General features: G+C 44.9%; 1 protein-coding gene across 3 annotated transcripts in view; it reads left to right on the top strand.

Moving 5' to 3' along the window:
* The first annotated feature begins 15,239 nt into the window (after window positions 1-15,239).
* The window catches only part of AFF1 (ALF transcription elongation factor 1), a 161,504-nt gene continuing 156,574 nt past the window's right edge, over window positions 15,240-20,169 (top strand). For all 3 annotated transcript variants that reach the window (XM_083367562.1, XM_083367560.1, XM_083367559.1), the window contains exon 1: window positions 15,240-15,411. The gene's annotated coding sequence lies outside the window, so the exon portion shown is untranslated. The remainder of the gene's footprint in view (window positions 15,412-20,169) is intronic.

Raw genomic sequence — 20,169 nt, 5'->3', positions numbered from 1 at the left:
ATAAGAAGGTAGTCCTCAACTCATGACTGGTCCCTTAGTGACTGTTCAAAATTATGAAAGACCTCCCCCCCAAAAAAAAACGTTACTTGCAACCTGTTTTGGAGTTTCCAACAGCTGGGTACTTGTGACTGCATTTTGACACTCAACAACCAACCCAAATTTATGGCCACTTGTAGTGTCCTATGCTCACATGACTGTGATTTATGACTTTTTTTTCTGGATACCGGCATTTACTTCTGATTTCCAACAAAAAACGCCCGTAACAAAAAACGAGCTTGTTTAATGACTGCCATGAAATAATGCAGTAAAAATGGGTCCGGTCATATGGTGACTTCCTTTGCTATTGTCCCAAATTACAACCATAACCACCACTTCAATAACGGTTGTAAGTCAAGGACAGAACTGTAAAAAAAAATGTTCCAGTATATCTCAATAAGCCACAAAAAATATTTCACCGATGCAAAACCATATCCTATCTACATATTACTGACTGAGCTCTGGAGTTAGAAGATTCATCATGGTGCCAGCCCATTCTGTTCCTCCACTAATTCTGGTGTTCTGTTTTTCGTCTCAGCAGTCACTGTCCCAAAGCCAAGGAATGTCCTCAATTCATAGTGTTATTTTCCCCCTAAAGTTATTTCTTCTACAAAAGTACAACTGCCTGCTGATACATCCTGCTGGCAATGGTGTGATGTAATTTTGGCTTCACAAATAATTCCATGGCCTCTGAACACTGGAAACAGAGGAGATCGATGCGCTTGAGTTAAGCTGGTGTGCCAATGGTTGCTTTGCAAGGTGGCCAGTTGTGCCCACAATATTTTCTTCCATCTGTATTGGAACGAGACCAGTATCTTGCTCTGTCCCCACGTACACAGGGGTTTGCTAAGTTTGATGGTAGAGTTTGCTGCCATGCCTGCAGACAGTCTGAGAGGGAGAAAGCTTGGTTACAGAGGAACAAAATGTTCACCAGATGCCTCCCTTTCAACCTTGCCAGCCAAATCTTTAAGCAAGCCAAGAACTGGGTTTATTTAGTTTTCAGTGTTATTCTAGCAAAGGAACGGCATTGGCCAAAGCAGCTGGAAAGGCAAAGCGAAATTCCAAAGGAAAGACATACTTGAATAACTTTATTAAGCTGAGGGAGCACCCAGCATCCAATTATGGATTCCACAGTTGACACGTCTCAAAGTATTGCTTCCTCAAGCTTTTCTTCTTCGCGAGTGCCGAGAAACAAAGCTGCCAAAAGCAAAAAAGTTAAACGTGGAAGTAGAAAATGTCAGAATAGTATAAAGTGGTGGCTTTGATTTCACTTGAAGATCACAACCAGGCTAAAAAAAGAAGGCTCTTCCCTTGAAAACCTGAAATAGGTCATCTATTTATTAATAGTTAAGCCATTTGACATTTAAAAAAACAACAAATTTGCAACTCCCCATCAGATCGGATGACTAGAAGAGACGGGGGGGGGGAGGAAGAGGGGAAGACAAGAGACCTGATGTATCTATAAGAAGTTGCATTGTTGTGGGGGGCGAGATGAGAAAAGACTTCACGATTTCTGAAGTACTGTAGCAGCAAGGTTTGATTCAATTTGATTTTTATCCCACCATTATTATTTTTATAAATAACTCAAGGTGGCAAGTATACATAATACTCTTTTCTCCTATTTTCCACACAACAACAACCCTGTGTGGTGAGTTGGGCTAAGAATGAATCCCTAGCTCATAGTTACCTAACCAGTTTTCATGCCTACGGTAGTAGTAGAACTCTCAATCTCCTGATTTCTAGGACAGAACCTTCATCCTTAGACCAAACTGGATCTCTGAAGACGTGTGCGCTCCATCTGATTTTCTATACTTTTGACTGACAGCAATTCTCCCGGACGATTAATCACAACAATACCCAGAGCCAATGAAAAGGATTTTCAAAATAACAAATGTTTAAAGGACTCCTGAGGTGTGGAGTGTGTTTAAATTGCTCTAGGGATCCTGCCAAAGCTTGCTGTGAAGTATAAACCAACAAGTTTATTAAATTCCTTGTTTAGGGGAATATAAATTCCAGCTGTTTGAAATCAAAACGGTTTCCATTCTTTGTCACAAACACGGATCTTTTTGTTGGGTGAAAACCGAATAAAAATAAGCTCATCAATCTTTCTTTTAACAAAACTGGATGTTGTCAAAGCTATGAATATTTTAAACAGTATTGGAGGTGTGTTTTATTTATTTATTTATTTATTTATTTATTTATTTATTTATTTATTTATTTATTTATTCAAATCCTGCTTAGTTGTCACTCTGTTAGGGAAATAGTAAAACATTTTCTGGTCTAAATCTATTCTAATTAAAGATTAACAGTAATCCACACATTTGCTAGAACTAAGGAGAAATTTCATGACAGTGAGAATAATTAATCAGTGGAATGACTTACCTTCAGAAATGGTGGGAAGTCCATTGCTGGAGGTTTTCAAGAAGAGACTGGACAGGCATTTTTCTGGAATGATACAGGGCAAAGGATTGAACTAGAAGACCTCCAGGGTCCCTTCCAAGCTTATTATTCTATTTTCTATACTAGGATGACCAACAAAGATATTCCTTGTTAAAAGAATAGCATAAATAAGCAACAATAGAATAAGAGGAAGCAACCAGAAATATTATTTGAGCTGATTCACTGGAGATTTATAAAAGCAAACTTTGTGTGTGGGGGGGGGGAAATGATCTTCTTACCAGAAATTTTGGGAGATTGCGGAGGAAGCATGGGAACATGCTTGGTGGAGCAGTGGGCTGATGCCTCCTCAAGTAACACCAGCTGCCTGCAATTAGTGCAGGTTCACATCCCACCAGGCTCAGGGTTGACTCAGCCTTCCATCCTTCCGAGGTCGGTAAAATGAGGACCCAGATTGTTGGGGGCATTTAAGCTGACTTTGTAATAATGCCGCTGGGGGGGGGGGGCGAAAGCCCTAATAAGCAGGCATATACATAGAATGAAGGCTACTGCTAAGCTTGTAAGCCGCCCTGAGTCTTCGTAGAAGGGCGGGATATAAATGGAATTAAAAAAAACAAACATCACACCTCTAAATGGCTTGGAGCCAACCATGAAGTGATGCTTAAATGTTCCTACACTTTCTTTACCACCAGCCCTGTGACTAACTAAATGTTTATCCAGTTTGTACACCAGGCTAAACCATGGGGTTGTGTTTGTTGGTTTGCTTTTGAGTTCATGTTTTCTGGAAACTCAGCCCATATAGTCTGTAAGTCAAGGTTTTATGGCTTAGTCAATATGGAGCCACAAAATTGCAACTCCTAAAACCATATTTGAATTGTGTGCAGTGGAAAGTCAGTTATTGGATCACACAAGTTTACTGTTACAACTTCTGCAGCTTTTAATGTCACACTTGTAAGAACAATTTTTTTTCAATCCTGATCATTTCTAACTGTCACAGTTATGTGATGGCAAAGGACTATAGGAAGTGAAAGACAGTATATTCTGATTGGGAAGGCTGTCTTAAAAAGCTCATTTGCCTCATGGCTACAAGGTTATGTATCCAACATGGAGGTCTTGGATCACGAGAATTCACCAGCATTGAGTCCCCGATTTATTAGAGCCCAGATGAGAGAGGTGGGACATGTCATCAGAATGAAGGACCTATGTATGCCTTGCCAGTTGTTCTATAGCAGGGGTCTTCAAACTTGACCCTTTTATGACTTGTGGACTTCAACTCCCAGAATTCCTCAGCCAGTATCACTGGCTGAGGAATTCTGGAAGTTGAAGTCCACAAGTCATAAAAGGGCCAAATTTGAAGACCCCTGTTCTATGGTGTACTGGAGTCTGGGAAGAGACCTTGAGGTTGACTGCAAGCACTAGTAAAACACTGTGAAAGAAACACTATACCACTGTGACATCCAATCAAGGGAACCTCACGCTTGCAGCTGCTGGCGGAACGTACTGGAAAGGTCTGTGCTACAATGCCTCCACCAGCTTTGAAGACAGGCGCCACCAAAACCATGAATGGCATCAGTGTCACAGTCTAACATCCACAGTTACACATTACAAGAATGGACTTTCAATGTCCCCATTGTGCTAGACTCTGGCCTTCAAGACTAGGACTACAAAGTCGCCTCCGTGTCCGCAGCTGAACTGCAAATCAGTGTGTCTTCTAACCCACAGAGCTTCCACGTTTACCTCTTTTTTAACCTTAGACTAATTGGACTTACGCATTGCAGGAGCCATGGTTTGCTTTAATCCATGTTTGCATAAGCCATTATACTAAATCATAAACTGTGACTACACCAACATGGTTGAAAACTTACAACCATGAAATTAATCCATTCATTTTACATATTTGATCTTAAAACTATTTTTCTCTGATGTAATTAATTTGCATACCTGTCTTCCCTTCTTCCTGATTCTCCTGTGGATTTTTTTTATATATATACTGTGAGGTTGGTGTGGAGAAAAGGATTTCTCCCCCAAAAACAAAGTTTTGGATAGCAAAACTTTGAAATATCAGTTTGCCTTTCTTGTAAACAACAGATTATGATTTCACCCAAGGTTAGTTTGTTTTGGTATCGCGATCAGTTTGTGAAAAATCTGTCCCTGGGCAACAGCTGTTCCCTTCTCAAACTTCCTTCCTAGCTCCCATTTTTCCATACTCCTCTTTATGAAAAGCCCGGGGTGAAATGGCAAAAGTAATATTAAGCCTTGTATATTTTTACAGGAATAGAATATTCTTTCAAGATAGAAAACATAATTGGTTGAATTTTAAGTCTTTTTAATGTAATGCTACTTAGTAAGAAAAAAGGGACACGGTGGCTCAGTGGGTTAGGATGCTGAGCTTGTCGATCAGAAGGTCGGCAGTTTGGCAGGTCGAATCCCGAGTGCCGCATAGCAGAGTGAGCGCCTGTTACTCGTCCCAGCTTCTGCCAACCTAGCAGTTCAAAAGCACGTAAAAATGCAAGTAGAAAAATAGGGACCACTCCGGTGGGAAGGAAACAGCGTTCCGTGTGCCTTTGGCGTTTAGTCATGCCGGCCACATGACCACAGAGACGTCCTCAGACAAGTGCTGGCTCTTCGGCTTTGAAACAGAGATGAGCACCAACCCCTAGTTGGAAACAACTAGCACGCATGTGCAGGAGAACCTTTACCTTTACCTTTTACTTAATAAGAACACTAGTTCTTATATTTCACCACAAATTGTGCTCAGACAAGATGCCAAAATTATGCAGGCTTGCCACATAGCAAAGATGAGAATTTATAGCTCAAAGGAACACAGAGAGGTGTTACATACATACATACATACATACAGTGCTTTTTTTGTAAAAGAAAAAGGTGCCAGAACTCACACATGTCATACAACCCACCTTGCCTACCCTACAAGGTTCCATCCAAAAACGGTGCCAGAACTCCATTCTGAGCGTTCTATGAGAAAAAAAGCCCTGCATACATATATATGCAACTCATAGTCCTACCTTCAGGGTTCCACAGTGTCTCTTAGATTCTCACCTGGCATCATCTCGGTAGGATGGGTGGCATAGAACTCTAATAATAAATTAAAAAATAAGAATAAAGTGTGAGGTGGATAAGTAGAAACAGAGACCAGAGGAGTTGTGAATAACGTTTTAGTTGTTCACTGTTTCAGTAAATCCACTTTCCCCAAATGCCAGCTTCAAGTTAGTAACTTGGTGGTGGCAGAGGCACAAATTTTGCCCTTTCAATTTTTTCAATGCCTTGATTAAACATTTCATTGCATTGTTTCTTTTTTAAAAAAAACAAGTGTTATTGGTTTTCCAGTTAAAATCTACATATTTAGAAAGCATCATAGTGATTGGGTAATCAGAGATTCAGTAAGAGTTTTCAGTACATAATTCAGGTTACATTATCAAAACACCCTTCTCAATTTCCCTTAACATTTTATACAACCAGTTTAAACTAATAAATTTCTAGAAATAGCATGGTCAGTTAAAAAAATTGTCAATTCAATTTCATTGAGATATATCTATGTCCTGTTATTAAATTTTACCTAATTTTGATTTTAATTATATTATTCAAATTTAGTCTTTAACATCCCAAATAATATTCACATTGAATAATATTCAATTTCCCTTATTTCATTACAGCAAAAACTATAGCATCTAACATGTACACAGTGGCTGAGTAGCTATGTTCTACCTAATAAAAACATTGTCTGTTTCACATCCTAATACATCACACATTACTGACAGGACCACAGCCTATGTTTATCAATCTACAACTATTTATACACAACCAGATTCTGTTTTAAATTTTAGCTAATTCTTAATTCTTAAATAGAATAATCAAACGTCTTTTAACATCAAACATGGGATCTATAAACCAAATTTCCATTATGTCAGTGTACAAATTATAATGTCTAAAATAAGCCTAATAAATACATAAACACATTCTAGTTGTATCTCATAAACATTTTCTATTTTAGATCCTGATAGATCACTCATTACTAAAAAGGATAGCCTTTAATGGTTCTCTAAGAACTCACTTTTTAAATCTAACTCTGACTTTCTTTTTTTGACAATCAGTTTTCCAGGACCAAGGCCTTTAAATTGCTGGATAGGTCTCCCTTCGCTCCAATACATATTATTTGAATTGAAGGAGGCCATCTAGCCATCAGTGATCCACAAAAACCAAACCATTTGTAATCATGTTGTTGCCCTGTTAGTTCTAATCTCTGTATTTGCTCTAAAAACTTTATCTTCAATTCAGTCTGGATTCCTCTTCCATCTGCTTTAAGTAGAGAGTCTTATCCAGTTTTGTAATTAGTGCTTGGCTATCCAGGCTTTCAGGAAACTGTCTTTGTTGATCTTCCACATCCTCTATATTAGCATCACTATCTAGCACATAGTATACTTCTAAAGTTATAGGCTCTTCTGATGGAGTCAAAAGTTGAGTATTAAGTTTTCCCATAGTTTGTTGTTTGTCCTTAAAGTTATTTGCCATAGTAATAGTTCCTTGTACTTTTAGAGTTGTCGGTTCTTTGGATAGAGTCAAATTTTTTGTATTAATTTTTTCAATATCTTGTTGTACCTTGTGTTTCTCTGTCTCAGTAGTAATTTGTTCCAGTTTTGTTATATTCTGAGTTGTAAATTCTTTAGTTGAAGTCTGGGTTACAGCTTGTAAATTGGAGTTGGCACCTAAATTTTCCAGCCTGGAGATAAACATCTCAGAAACGTTATGGATTGTTTCTAATATGAGCTTATAGTCAAGTGAAGTTTGTGGCTGATCAGTCTCCATTTTGAAGTAGTGGTAAATAGTCCTTAGTGGAGGCTAATTTTTAAACAAAAGTCAGTAAATGTTCACCTCCACAAGCCTTGAGTTCACCTCCAGCTTTTTCAGGTTTTTATCTTTAGCTGATAATGTCAAGGGCAGTTCCAAAATAAACAGGTTTATTTGCCAAAAAGGCCACAAGATGTCCCCAACATATTTAAAATCTTTTTCAGGCAGAATAAATGTATCAGTTTTGAGTACTTTTAAGTAATTATTTTCTCTCTTTTCTCCCTTTTTTTTAATCAAATAGACAGAATAGCCAGTTTCTATAAAGATAGGGGTTTTGGGTCACCAAAAATAGAAAGGAAGTAAGTCGAATTAAATAGTGTTATTCTGTTCAAGGTTTTCTTTTTTCTCCCGGCATGATCAAAGGCTGCCCTTAAGGAGGATGAGGGGAAAAAGGCTCCCTTCCCTCTCTCCTCACTGGGGGAAGCAAATTCAAGGAGCTTTTGGCAGGAAAAAGTAGACAATTAGGAACGGAAGAAGGCAATTCTCACCCAGTTTTCAAGTGTTTTCATGTGCTTTGTTGTAATTTTGGCTTTTGCAGGAAACGGCTGAAATGATGGGCCATGGGAGTGGCCGATCCTTTCTTTGTCGGTTCAGAGAGTTGCTCCAAGCCAACGGGAGGGCTGCCGCCCTTCTACCACCAACTGGAGAGACCTCTCCCTCGCTCATCACACCTCGAGGGTGACTTTCGACCCCTTTACAGGGGTCCCCTGATGAAGAAATCCAGACAATGTGGGGAGCCTTCCCTCATGCATCTGGCTGTGCCGAAATCCGGAACCGGAAGCCCCCCTTTTTTTTTTTAACTGAAGGACACGCGAGACAAGGGGCGCTGCCCAGTTTTGCTCTCGTGTCTGCGAACACTTTCCCCTCCCTTCCTCCGCCCTTCAGTGGGACCATTGCATTGTTTCAATTCCATTTTATTGTGGTAGTAGACCAGCATAGATAATAAACAAAATAATATTTAAGACAAAATATATTTGAAAAACAACCTAATATCTGTAAGATCCAGGATACAACCTATATTAAATTATAAAATAAACACCAAAATTATATTAAGTATAACATCTGAAATTACAACCAAAATATCTATAACGATTAAAATCAACTAATATCTAAAATTTAAGTAAATTATAGCTACAAGAAAATGCATTGCGGGATATTGGCCCATCAGGTTCAACAAAGTTTCATTGTATTATTTTCATTGTTCCTTTTGGTCTTTGCATTTTTAGGGGACATTAAGATTCTTCTATCTAAAGGGAGATGTGACGGCAAAAATATAGGAACCACTGCTCTACATAAAATGAGCCCATGCTTATAAATTCACAGTCGTCTTGTTGGAAGAAAAGTCTTCATTATGGTTCATCCAAGCTGGGAATAAACATGGCAACTGCTTTGGGAAGAAGGTTGTAGTTTTTTGGAGAAGAAAGCCAGACAGAAGGATGGTTCCAGCAGAAAAGAAGAAGGGCTGACCACATGTATGGAATAGGTTTTTATACCCTCTGGATCCTTTTGTTTGGACTTGCTTCCTGTTCCTGTTTGAGGCTATTACCTGTGTCTTGAACCTTGGACCTGAGTCTGAGTGTGCTCTTCTGGCATTCTGATGGTGATGGGTTGATCTTATTATGTCCAAAGGTCATGTCCTGCTTCCCTGGGGCTGGGGTATGTAGATTTTAGGTGTCTTTGTCTTCTTAATGTTCTAGCTCCAACTTACAACTTACAAATTGATGGCTTACAATTTGCATGTCTATAGAACTGGTTTTTCTGCTTGGGGGGAGGAGACCTGGGACTATTAAGAAAACTGGGCATGCTTTCCTGGTTCTTCAGTATCTTTTTAGGAAATATATTTTTTCTGTCCTTTTAATATTTCCTTTTCTGGGGAGCTGACTTCCCACAGTCTAATAAATAATAATAACAACAACAATACTAACAATATTAACAATACTACTACTACTACTACTACTAATAATAATAATAATAGAGTTGGAAGGGACCTTTTCCATCACATAACACCCCGGACTTAACAATTGTCGATAAGACAAAAAAGTCTGGATAGTGGACGTGGCAGTGCCTGGAGACAGCAGAATAGATGAGAAAGAACTGGAGAAGATAAAATACAAAGACCTACAAATAGAAATAGAAAGACTGTGGCAAAGGCAAGCAAGGGTAGTACAAATTATTGTGTAGTGGGTCCGACGCAAGGAAGAGACGCCAGCCAGAGTGTGAGTTCAGCTCTTTATTGGAGGGGATGGCCCACTGGGGAATGAGGGTTACCTGGCCTTCTTAAATACATAGCCAGGTAAGCGGACAGCCAATGGGGTTGGCCCTAGGTTTCCCGCCGAAACTGGGTTTCCCGCCAAAAACCGTTCAGGCCAATGCCCCCTGGTGGCTGTTGCTATGCAGGTGCCTGCATACATAACACTCCTCCCCCCTTAGAGAAGAACCACATAACAATGAACAACTTGCAATTAACTATAACTATATACACTGCGTGTCAATGCTAAGAAAAAAAACAATGCAACTGTGTAAGGGTCATTTGCACACATAGTCCGCCAGGTAGGCAGGTGTCCTGTGGGGCCGGATGGACCGTCTGGGTGTGGCCTGGCCCTGGGCTTGGACGACTGGTTCCTGAGGCCTCTGTGCTGGGTTGAACAGAACTGGGTTCAGGAGGCCCTCCTCCTCTGGCTCCTGCCCCATGTTGTTTCCGGTTGGGCTGGCCTCTCCTGGGGTGTGGCTCTCCTGTTGGGCGTGTGTGGTGCGCTCAGGGACCCTTCCTCTGAGCTGGTCGATGTGTCGCCTTATGTGTCTGTCGCCCTCGACCCCCACGATGTAGGAGAGGGGTCCAGTTATTTCAACCACTGTTCCTGGGACCCATGGGTGCCCTGCCCCATAGTTCCTTGCCCAGACCAGGTCCCCCACATTGAGGACTCTGTGTGCTGGTGATGATGACGATGAAGATGATGCTGCTGCTGATGGTGGTGGTGACCTAACAGTCTCGGCTGCTACCCGGTCTGGGTGTAAATGGTCCAGCTTGGTGATGAGGCGCCGTCCCCATCACAGTTCTGCTGGGCTCTTACCGGTAGCAACGCATGGTGTAGTGTGCTGGGCGAGTAGGAATTTGGCCAGTCTGTGGTGCCAGTCCCCGCTAATGATGCGCCGGAGTGCGTCTTTGGTCGTCCTTACCATCCGTTCGGCTTGCCTGTTGGTCGATGGATGGAAAGGCGCGGAGGTGGCGTGCCTAATCCAGTTCGCCTTCAAGAACGCCTGGAAATCAGTAGCGGTAAACTGAGGCCCATTGTCAGACACAATTACGTCCGGGAGGCCGTGTGTGGCAAAGAGAGCTCTGAGCACCTGGATTGTCCTCCCCGAGGTCATGTTGGGCACTGGGACTACCTCCAACCACTTGGAGTGGCTGTCCACCACTACTAAGAATAGCTGGCCCTGGAATGGCCCTGCATAGTCAATGTGGATGCGGGACCAGGGTGTGTGTGTGGCCTCCCACTGGTGCACGGGGGCGTGTGGCATTTCCGGTCTGGATCTCTGGCACGTGAAACAGGCCTTGACCCGTTCCTCAATGTCCTTGTCCAGCCCTGGCCACCAGAGGTAGCTTCTGGCCAGGGCCTTCATCCTAACCACCCCCGGGTGTCCCTCGTGTAAGGAGTCCAATACCCTGCCCCTTACTGCGGTGGGAATGATGACTCTGCTTCCCCAGAGGAGGCAGCCCGTGTGTGGAGATTTCGTTGTGCCTGGTGAAATAGGCCTGGAACTCAGGTCCCAGGGACTTGTCCTGCCACCCTGTGCAAACCCAGGAATGTACCCTGCTCATGGTGTAGTCTGTGGCTGTGTGGCTGGCAATGTCCTTGGCATGAACTGGGCACTCTGGCAGCTCCTGCAGTGCTAGGATCTGTGTGGCTGGGGCCGGGTCTGGATCAGGGTGTCTATGGGTAGCCTACTTAGACCGTCTGCGTGGCCCATCTTCTTCCCTGGCTTATGCACCAGCTTGCAATTGTAGGCTGCAAGGAAGATGGACCACCGGAGCATTCTGGGGGACAAGATTTGTGGCGTCTGCCTGTCCGTTGTGAACAGGCCCAGGAGTGGTTTGTGGTCCGTGTAGACAGTGAACTCCCTGCCATACAGATAATCGTGGAATTTTTTGATACCTGCCACGATTGCCAGGGCTTCTCTGTCGATTTGGGCATAGTTTCTTTCTGCTCCAGACAGCGTCCTGGAATTATAGGCTATGGGGATTTGCGCCCCATTGGGCTCAAGGTGGCTGAGTACTGCACCCACACCGTAAGGGGATGCATCGCATGCGATGCAAATGGGCTTGGACTCAATGAAATGGGTTACTGTGGACTTATCCGACAGTAGTGCTTTCAAGGCCTTGAAGCTATGGTCGTGTGCAGCAGTCCAGACCCATGCTGCCTGCTTGTCTAGCAGCCTGTGGAGTGGCTCTGCAATGGCTGCCCTGTGTGGGAGGAATGCATGGTAGAAATTCAACAGGCCCAGGAATGCCTGTAGCTCTGTCTTGTTCTTGGGTGTGGTTGCTAGCTTGATGGCCCTCACCTTGGATTCTGTGGGGTGAATTCCCCTGGTATCTACTCTGAACACCAGGAATTCTGTGGAGGGCACCCCTATGCTGCATTTCTCCCTTTTGAGTTTAAGTCCAGCTGTGCGTAGCCTGGACAGAACCTCCCTGAGCCCCCCTGCTAGTTCTTCTGCTGACGCTCCTGCAATCAGGATGTCATCAAAATAGGAGCAGACTCCTGGGATGCCCTTGAGTGTCTTCTCCATGACTTCCTGAAAGATGCCAGGAGCCACGCTAACTCCGAACTGCAGCCTGTTCACCCGGAACTCCCCCTTGTGTGTTACTATAGTTTGAATGTCAGCTGTAGCCCGCGTGACCGTGAGTTGCTGGTATGCCTGCGCAAGATCGAGCCTTACAAAGATGGCGCCACCTTGGAGGGAAGCGAGAACGTGGCTGACTGTGGGGACCGGGTAAGTGTGCGGGTTTAGGGCGCAGTTCACCGAACACTTGTAGTCGGCGCAGATCCTAATTTCCCCGTTGGATTTGAGGGGGGTGACGATTGGAGTTTCCCACTCCCCCCCATCGACAGGCTCTAAGATTCCCTGGGCCACTAGCTTGTCTAATTCACGCTCAATTTTTTGTTTGAGCACGAAGGTGACTCTCCGCGGCCAGACCCTAATTGGGGGAACGTTCGAGTTAAGCTTGAACGATATGGGGGGCCCAGTGTACCTGCCCAGTGTCCCGTCGAAGATGTCTGCGAACTCCTTGCAGACGGTCTCGACGGGGTCCCCCTGGATCCGGTGGATCCCGGTGACCGCGATTCCCAGGGCCTCGAACCAGTTTAGGCCGACTAGGCTGGCTCTCCGGCCCTCTACTACTACAACCCCCAGGTGCTCTTTGCGACCCTTAAACCCCACCGAGACGGTGGCCTCCCCTCTTACCTTGACCGGTGAGTTCTGCAAATCGGTCAGGGTTAAATTTGTAGGCCGTAATTTAATCCGCGGCTTGCTCCGGCTATTTATGTAGTTAAGGGTCTCGTCCGAAATGATCGAGACCGCTGATCCGGAGTCAAGCTCCATGCTGCAAGGGATGCCTTGCAGGCGGATTGTTAATCTAATTTTAGGCTTGAGTAGCCGGCGGCTACCCGTGTGATTAATGGCCAGCCGGCTCTCAACATAGCCAATTCGCGTTTTGGTCGGGGCCCCAGTACCTTCAAATGGTGATTCCTCTGGCTGCAGCTCGTGGATCTCCTCTTGGGGGCGGCGGCTACGGCAGACTGCGGCTATGTGGCCTGTTTTCTTGCAGGCCCGGCACGTGGCTGACCGGAACTTGCAGAGGCTGCGCACGTGGCTCCCACCACACCCTGCGCACTTCAGAGGGTTGGCGGTGTTGCTGGGAGGCCTGGGCTTGTCTGGCCATCTGGCTCGCTGGTCTGGGGTCGATTTCCGCTGGAGGAGGTCGATGCTCTGGTCGTCCTCCTCCATGGCAAATTGCTGGTGAACACTGGTCGCCTGGTTGCCAGACCGGGTTTCCTGGCAGGCTTGGACGGCCCCACAGGCCGCTTCGTGGGCGAGGATGGCGTCCTCGGCTTCCTGGAGCGAAACCTCCTCTTTCTCGAACAGGCGCTCTTGCAGCCGCCTGTCCCATAAGCCGCAGGTCAGCCGGTCCCGTAGCCGCTCCTCCAAGTTCGAGAACCTGCAGGCGACGGCGGCTTCTCGTAGGGTGGCGAGGAAATTGACACCGGTCTCGTCGGGGCGCTGGTCCCTTTTTTCGAATTGTGACCGCGCGGCCACCTTGGAGCGCTGGGGCTTGAAATGGGTGTTGAGTCTGGCCACGAGGTCCCGGTACGCCACGGTGTTGATGGCCTCCTGGGGGAACAGGTTCGCGGCGATCTCCAACAGCGCTGGCCCCCCGAGGCAAAGCAGTGCTGCCGCCTTCGCACCGTCCTCTGATATCTGGTTGAACCGCATGTACAGTTCAACATGAGCCAGGTAATGGGTTCAGGTCTCGGGGTGGCGGGTGTCGAACTCGCGGGGTTGTCTGGCTCTTGCCATGGCAGTGCGGTTACGGTCTCGGTCTTGGTGCGGTGTGCGGTCTCGGATGCAGTGACCAGCGTGGTCCGGTCAGCTGGCGGTCATGGGGGGAGAGGGAAGGAAAATGCCTTTCCCTTCGGCTCGCGGATCGTTTCCCCAGTGACTTCAGCTCTTGGTCGGCAGCAATCCCACCTTCGTCGCCACTATTGTGTAGTGGGTCCGACGCAAGGAAGAGACGCCAGCCAAAGTGTGAGTTCAGCTCTTTATTGGAGGGGATGGCCCACTGGGGAATGAGGGTTACCTGGCCTCCTTAAATACCTAGCCAGGTAAGCAGACAGCCAATGGGGTTGGCCCTAGGTTTCCCGCCGAAACTGGGTTTCCCGCCAAAAACTGTTCAGGCCAACGCCCCCTGGTGGCTGTTGCTATGCAGGTGCCTGCATACATAACACCAATAGTAATGGGCCCCTTGGGTGCAATCCCAAAACAAGTGGAGTATCACTTGGACACCATTGGCATTGACAAATTTGCCATCAGTCAATCGCAAAAGGCAGCCTTACTAGGAACTGCTTCCATCCTGCGACAATGTCTGTAATGCCATCAAACATCCACATCTGCCTGTCCCAGGTCCTTGGTAAGGACTCGATAGGTAGACAAAAATGCCAAATCCAGTCTGAACATCTGGCTGACTGTGCGATGATCAATAATAATAATAATAATAATAGAGTTGGAAGGGATCTTTTCTGGTGGAACGTCTAAACCAGGGGTCTTCAAACTTGGCCCTTTTATGACTTGTGGACTCAGCATGCCTGGCTGAGGAATTCTGGGAGTTGAAGTCCACAAGTCATAAAAGGGCCAAGTTTGAAGACCCCTGGTCTAAACAGTCCCCCGAAAGTGGTCTTTCTTTTTGCATATTGCCTGGTTCTTTCAGACAGAGAAGTTAGATGATCACCTCGATCATCTTAACGATGTTATATATCTGTTAAGTAATTCGCATTGTGAAAATAACGGCATTATAAAATAAAATTAAAAAAAAAACAAACCCTGCATTTATAAAATCACAGAGCCTTTCCTATCTTGGGTGTAATGTTCCCAAGAGGCATTCCCGATGCTTGAGAATAGCGCGCCCACAACTCGGCTTTGTCCCCAACACCCCTTTTGCGCCTCGACCAAACCCAACTCTTCGGCCTTTTCCGGAGACGCTTCGACAGTTTGCCGAAGGGCTTGTAGGCTTAGGTCGATGCCGAGGTGGGCGGGGCCAGAACCTGTCGGGATTCGCTGCCTGGTTGTCGGCTGGGGCGGGCCAATCCCGACGGCGCTGGGCCTGCCTCTCCCCACGTGACCAAGTTCCAGCTGCTGCTCCCGCAACAGCCCCCCCCCCCGGTTGGAGAGGGAGAGCCAGCAAGCGGACGGGAGCGAAGTCAGATACTCTTTTATAACTTTGTTTCTTCTCCCCGCCCACCTCACCTGCCTCGGCTGGCTTGAGGGGTGGGGAGGAGGCTCCGGGCGCCCCGTTATTTAGTCTTAACGCCTCCCGATGGGAACTACGTGCATTTAGCCAAGGTGAGAGACCTTTCCCCCCCCCACCCACTCTCTTCCCTTAATAAATTCTCAGCAAAAATAATTTGAAAAAAAAACTATAATACATTGCTACTAAAAATAAGAAAGCTTCTATTTCTGGCTTGCAGAGAAGGAAGATTCCATTCCTGGAGGGGGGAAAAAGGGGGGGGGAAGAGAAGAGGATTTGGGTTTATAAAAGGGCTCCTTTCCTCCCCCCCCCGTTTGTTCCAACTTTTCTGGCGTTTTCCCCCTTTTCTTTGCTAATCCTGGGATTCCTGGCTTTTCCAAGTTAAGCAAGCGACCATCGGGTCGTGCCGGGCGTTTGCACGCAGATCTCTTTGCGTGGGATAGATGGGTGGAGGTTTTTGAAGTCTTTGCGAGGAACGGGTGTGTTTGCGTGCCTCTTTGTGTGTTTGCTTGTCTGCGCGAGTGTGTGTGTGTGTGTGTGTGTGTGTGCGTGCGCTGCTGGATTTCGCATTATTATTTAGGCAGGGCGTGCGTGACGTTGGTTCGTGTTTGCTTGGCTGAGTCCGAAATGGCAAGAGGAACGTGCCCGGGATTTGTTGACAAGTTTTGTTCAAAGTGTTTCTTCATTCTTAACTTTTAAAAAAAAAAATGGTTACTTTGATTGTTTTCAAAGTCCTGTTTTTCTGTGTTGCGTGTCTTTCTCTCTCAATGTGGATGCGATCCACTAGCTTCGGTTTTTGCATTCTTAGGCCAGCGTTTCCCAACCTTAGGAACTTGAAGATGCGTGGACTTCAACTCCCAGAATTCCCCAGCCAGCTATGCTGGCTGGGGAATTCTGGGAGTTGAAGTCCACGCATCTTCAAGTTCCTAAGGTTGGGAAATGCTGTCTTAGGCTATGTGCCCAACAATATGTGCTCTAAATTCAAATTGGTTTTCTTTATATATATATAAAAAAGGTCTGTGGAGATTTTCAGTCATCCAGATCATGGTTGTCCCAAAGGTGCTTTTCCGAAAGGCAACTGGACTTTTCCTTTGAAAATGTTTTGCTTGTCACCCAAGAAGCTTGTTCAGTTCATTCAGTTCTTCAGTTTAAAATAAAATCCACATGCATAAATTTTCTTAAACTTTAACAGACAGTTCTTTTCTCCCAGGAAGAAAAAAAAAAGCTTTATTATGCCATATGTGGTTGCTCGGGATGCACTTAGATTGGGATTGTGGTGATTAGTTCCTCTTTGTAGTGCAATAGACATGAAGGACTCACTGAGGAATAAGCTGATAGTTGTTGTGTACGTGTTCACAGTTGTGCAGCAAGGGTACACGGCCAAGCCCTTCTTTCAGCCACAATGCAAAATAGACTGCAGAACCTTGGGAGACATTATGTTGAATTATATTTCTTACACTGCTTTGCTTATTATGCACAATCTTTTAAAAATAGACTCACTCCACTGAATCTAAGCAGATATAGTGCAGAGAAAGAAGAGGGGAACACTACAGTATTGCAATTATGAAGCTCAAAGATATTCATTTCAGGCCAACCCTGGAGGTTACATTCCCTAAAATGGGTGGGGCAGTTTGTCTTGGTGAAGCCAAAAAAAAAAAAATAGGACCAAAAGCAGAAATAAGCAGAAATAAAAGGACTTTTCCCAACGGTTGGGCAACCTTATAGGGACTGGCAGATTCAAAATTAAGCATTCCTGATACTCTAGAGCAGTGTTCATTAACCTGGGCAACTTTAAGATGTCTGGACTTCAATTCCCAGAATTCCTTACCCAGATGTGGTGGCTGGAGAATTCTGAGTTGAAGTCTGATGGTTGAGAAATGCTGCTGTAGAGCAGGGGTGTCAAACTCAATTTCATTGAGGGCCGCATCAGCATTGCGGTTGCCCTCAGGGGGCCTTGTGGGTATGGCCAGGGTGGGCATGGCCTACTGGGTGGGCGTGGCTAGAGTGCGTATGGCCTACTGGGTGGGCGTGGCCAGCTCTACATCGTTCGCATCAAGGTTGCCTATGGGGGCCTGGGCAGGAATGGGACAGATCTGAGGGTCTCTGGCAGAAGGAGGGTCTCTGGGCCAGGGCCAAGGCAGTGGGGGACGTTCCCTCACTGTTTCCAGGATGGCTTCGCGGGCCACATGAAACCACTTCGCGGGCCGGATCCGGGCCCCAGGCCTTGTGTTTGACATGTCTGCTGTAGAGGGTTGGATTTTGACATATTTAGAGAATTGCATCAGCATATTGAAAGTGAAATGGTGTGATGGCAATAATATGGTTGCAGATCGTCTTGAAATGAATTTTGAAGTGCAGAAGTCAGTAATTAAATAATGATTAAATTAGTGAGGTAGTAAGATAGAGGTAGTTTCATTGTGATGTTACTGGCTGTTGCATTTCTTGTTTTGCTTAGCAACTTTTGTCTGAACAAAAGGCATCTCTGGAAAATCGTACTGTCTGGTCTCCTCTTCAGCAGTCTTCCACTCAAGCTCTTCGCCTTGGTTCATATTTATTACTGTGTTCCTTGGGAGTTATACTTAAAGGTTTTCTGCCAAAGCTAAACAACTTTGTTCGTTGAGGCTGGAGGTTCGTTCTTCAAGCTTGTGGGTTGGTTTCCGAAGGTTTCATTACCAGCCTGCGTAACATCTTCAGCAGAGTTTAGGGGATGTCACTGTTCTTCTGTTTATAAGGGCTTCCGTTGCAGGTGTGTCGAGTGAGGGTCTGTGATGGGTCTTACGATGGGTCGGGTGTGAGTCATCAATGAGGGTCTTGTGATGGGGAGGTTACATCGGATCAGGGTCATTGGGAGGTGAACTGCTGGGGGCAATGGGGCTTCCGTGGGTTGGTTGAGGGTCAGTGCCATCCCTGATTGGCTGTGTGGTTGATTTGGATTCTGAGGGGTTTGTAGGCTGGTTGTTGGTCAATGTGTCTGTTGATGGAATTGCTTGTGGAGGGCCAGGCTTCGATGAACTGTGTTACCTAGCTTAGTAACGAAACATTCGGAAACCAACCCACAAGCTCGGAGCATGAACCTTCACCCTCATCCTACTCCCGAGCTACAGATATTTGCCACTATTGCGAATTCTTCATGGAAAACCAAAACCAGAATTCTTAGCAATTCCTTTATTAGGACCAACTGAAATCACCCCGAAGGCTATGCAAGTTTCTGAGCTACTGAAACAGGGGTTAATGAGGAATTTTACAGGACTCAGAAAGTGGCACACATACAGCGATGAATTTTGAATTTTGCTACGTGTGGCTCTATTGACTCCATGGAGCCCAAGCCATCCATTAATCACTGGATATGCAGCAAATATATCCAAGGACAGTTTGAGACAGAGCGAGAGAGATTGAGAATTCACAAAATAGTATTATGCAGCTGGACTGCTGTATTTGACATTCCTGGATAAAGCATTGAAAAACAATGCTTGTTTTTAAGAACAGCTTCTTTCCACAGTGTCATTAAAAAACATCATTCTAATCTGTGCTGGGTACTTTGTCTTACTGTCATTTGCAAGGAGTAGAATATAAAAAAAAGTAAAAAAAATGTGGATGAAGCATGCATTAAAACAAAGTCAAATGAAAGTATTGCAGCATTTTGATCATAGTTAAAAAAAGGAAGCACATGGCTTTTGTACTAAGAACTAGTATTATACATGTATTTATTTTATAGAATTAAATGATTAGCCTATGATTATTTAATAATTTCTACAGATGGAAATTTAAGCACCTACATTTAACGTGCTGTAATATGAATGTCTATCATCCCATTAGTTTTCAAACTATCGGCATTTAATTCAGGATAACATCCACATGTGCAAAAAAAACCATTAATTTTGCAGAACAAAATTAACAAATGGGAAACAATTTCTGTCAAAAGGGGAGAGAGTACTGAATAGCACATGAATACTTTACATTTTGAATGCCACATCTAAATTAATTAGCTAAATGGGGAATTTCTTTTTGAAAAGACCTCGTTATTTTGTCCCTCCGTGTATGCTATAATTTTACATACAGATAGTCCTCAACTTACAGTCATTCGTTTAGTGACCTTTAGAAGTTACAACGGCACTAGAAAAGTGACTTTTAACCATTTTCCACACTTACTACTATTGCAGCATCCCCTTGGTCAATGTGAACAAAATTCAGACACTTGACAACTGACTCATATTTATGACAGTTGCAATGTCCTGAGGTCTTGTGATTCCCCTTTTGCAACCTTCTGACAAACAAAGTCAATGGGGGAAGCCAGATTCACTTAACAACTGTGTTACTAACTTAACAACTGCAGTGATTCACTTAACAACTGTGGCAAGAAAGGTCGTGAAATGGGGCAAAATTCACTTAACAACTGCCTCACTTAGCTACAGAAATTTTGGGCTCAATTGTGGTCGTATGTTGAGGACTCCTTGCATATAGAAATGTGATCTAGAGTTTCTGAACTAAATTTCTATCAACACACACACACACACACACACACACACACACACACACACATGGGACGCGGTGGCTCAGTGGGTTAGGACGCTGAGCTTGTCGATCAGAAGGTCAGCAGTTTGCAGTTTGGCGGGTCAAATCCCGAGTGCCGCGTAACAGAGTGAGCGCCTGTTACTCGTCCCAGCTTCTGCCAACCTAGCAGTTTGAAAGCACGTAAAAATGCAAGTAGAAAAATAGGGACCACTCCGGTGGGAAGGTAACAGCGTTCCGTGCGCTGGCTCTAGTCATGCCAGCCACATGACCACGGAGACGTCCTCGGACAAGCGCTGGCTCTTTGGCTTTGAAACGTAGATGAGCACTGGCCCCTAGAGTCG

The sequence above is a fragment of the Vipera ursinii genome (genome assembly GCF_947247035.1).
Source record: "Vipera ursinii genome assembly, chromosome: 7".
In the NCBI taxonomy this organism is placed as follows: Eukaryota; Metazoa; Chordata; class Lepidosauria; order Squamata; family Viperidae; genus Vipera; species Vipera ursinii.
Note: the sequence above shows the minus strand (reverse complement) of the source record. Positions and strands in the feature narration are given on the sequence as shown.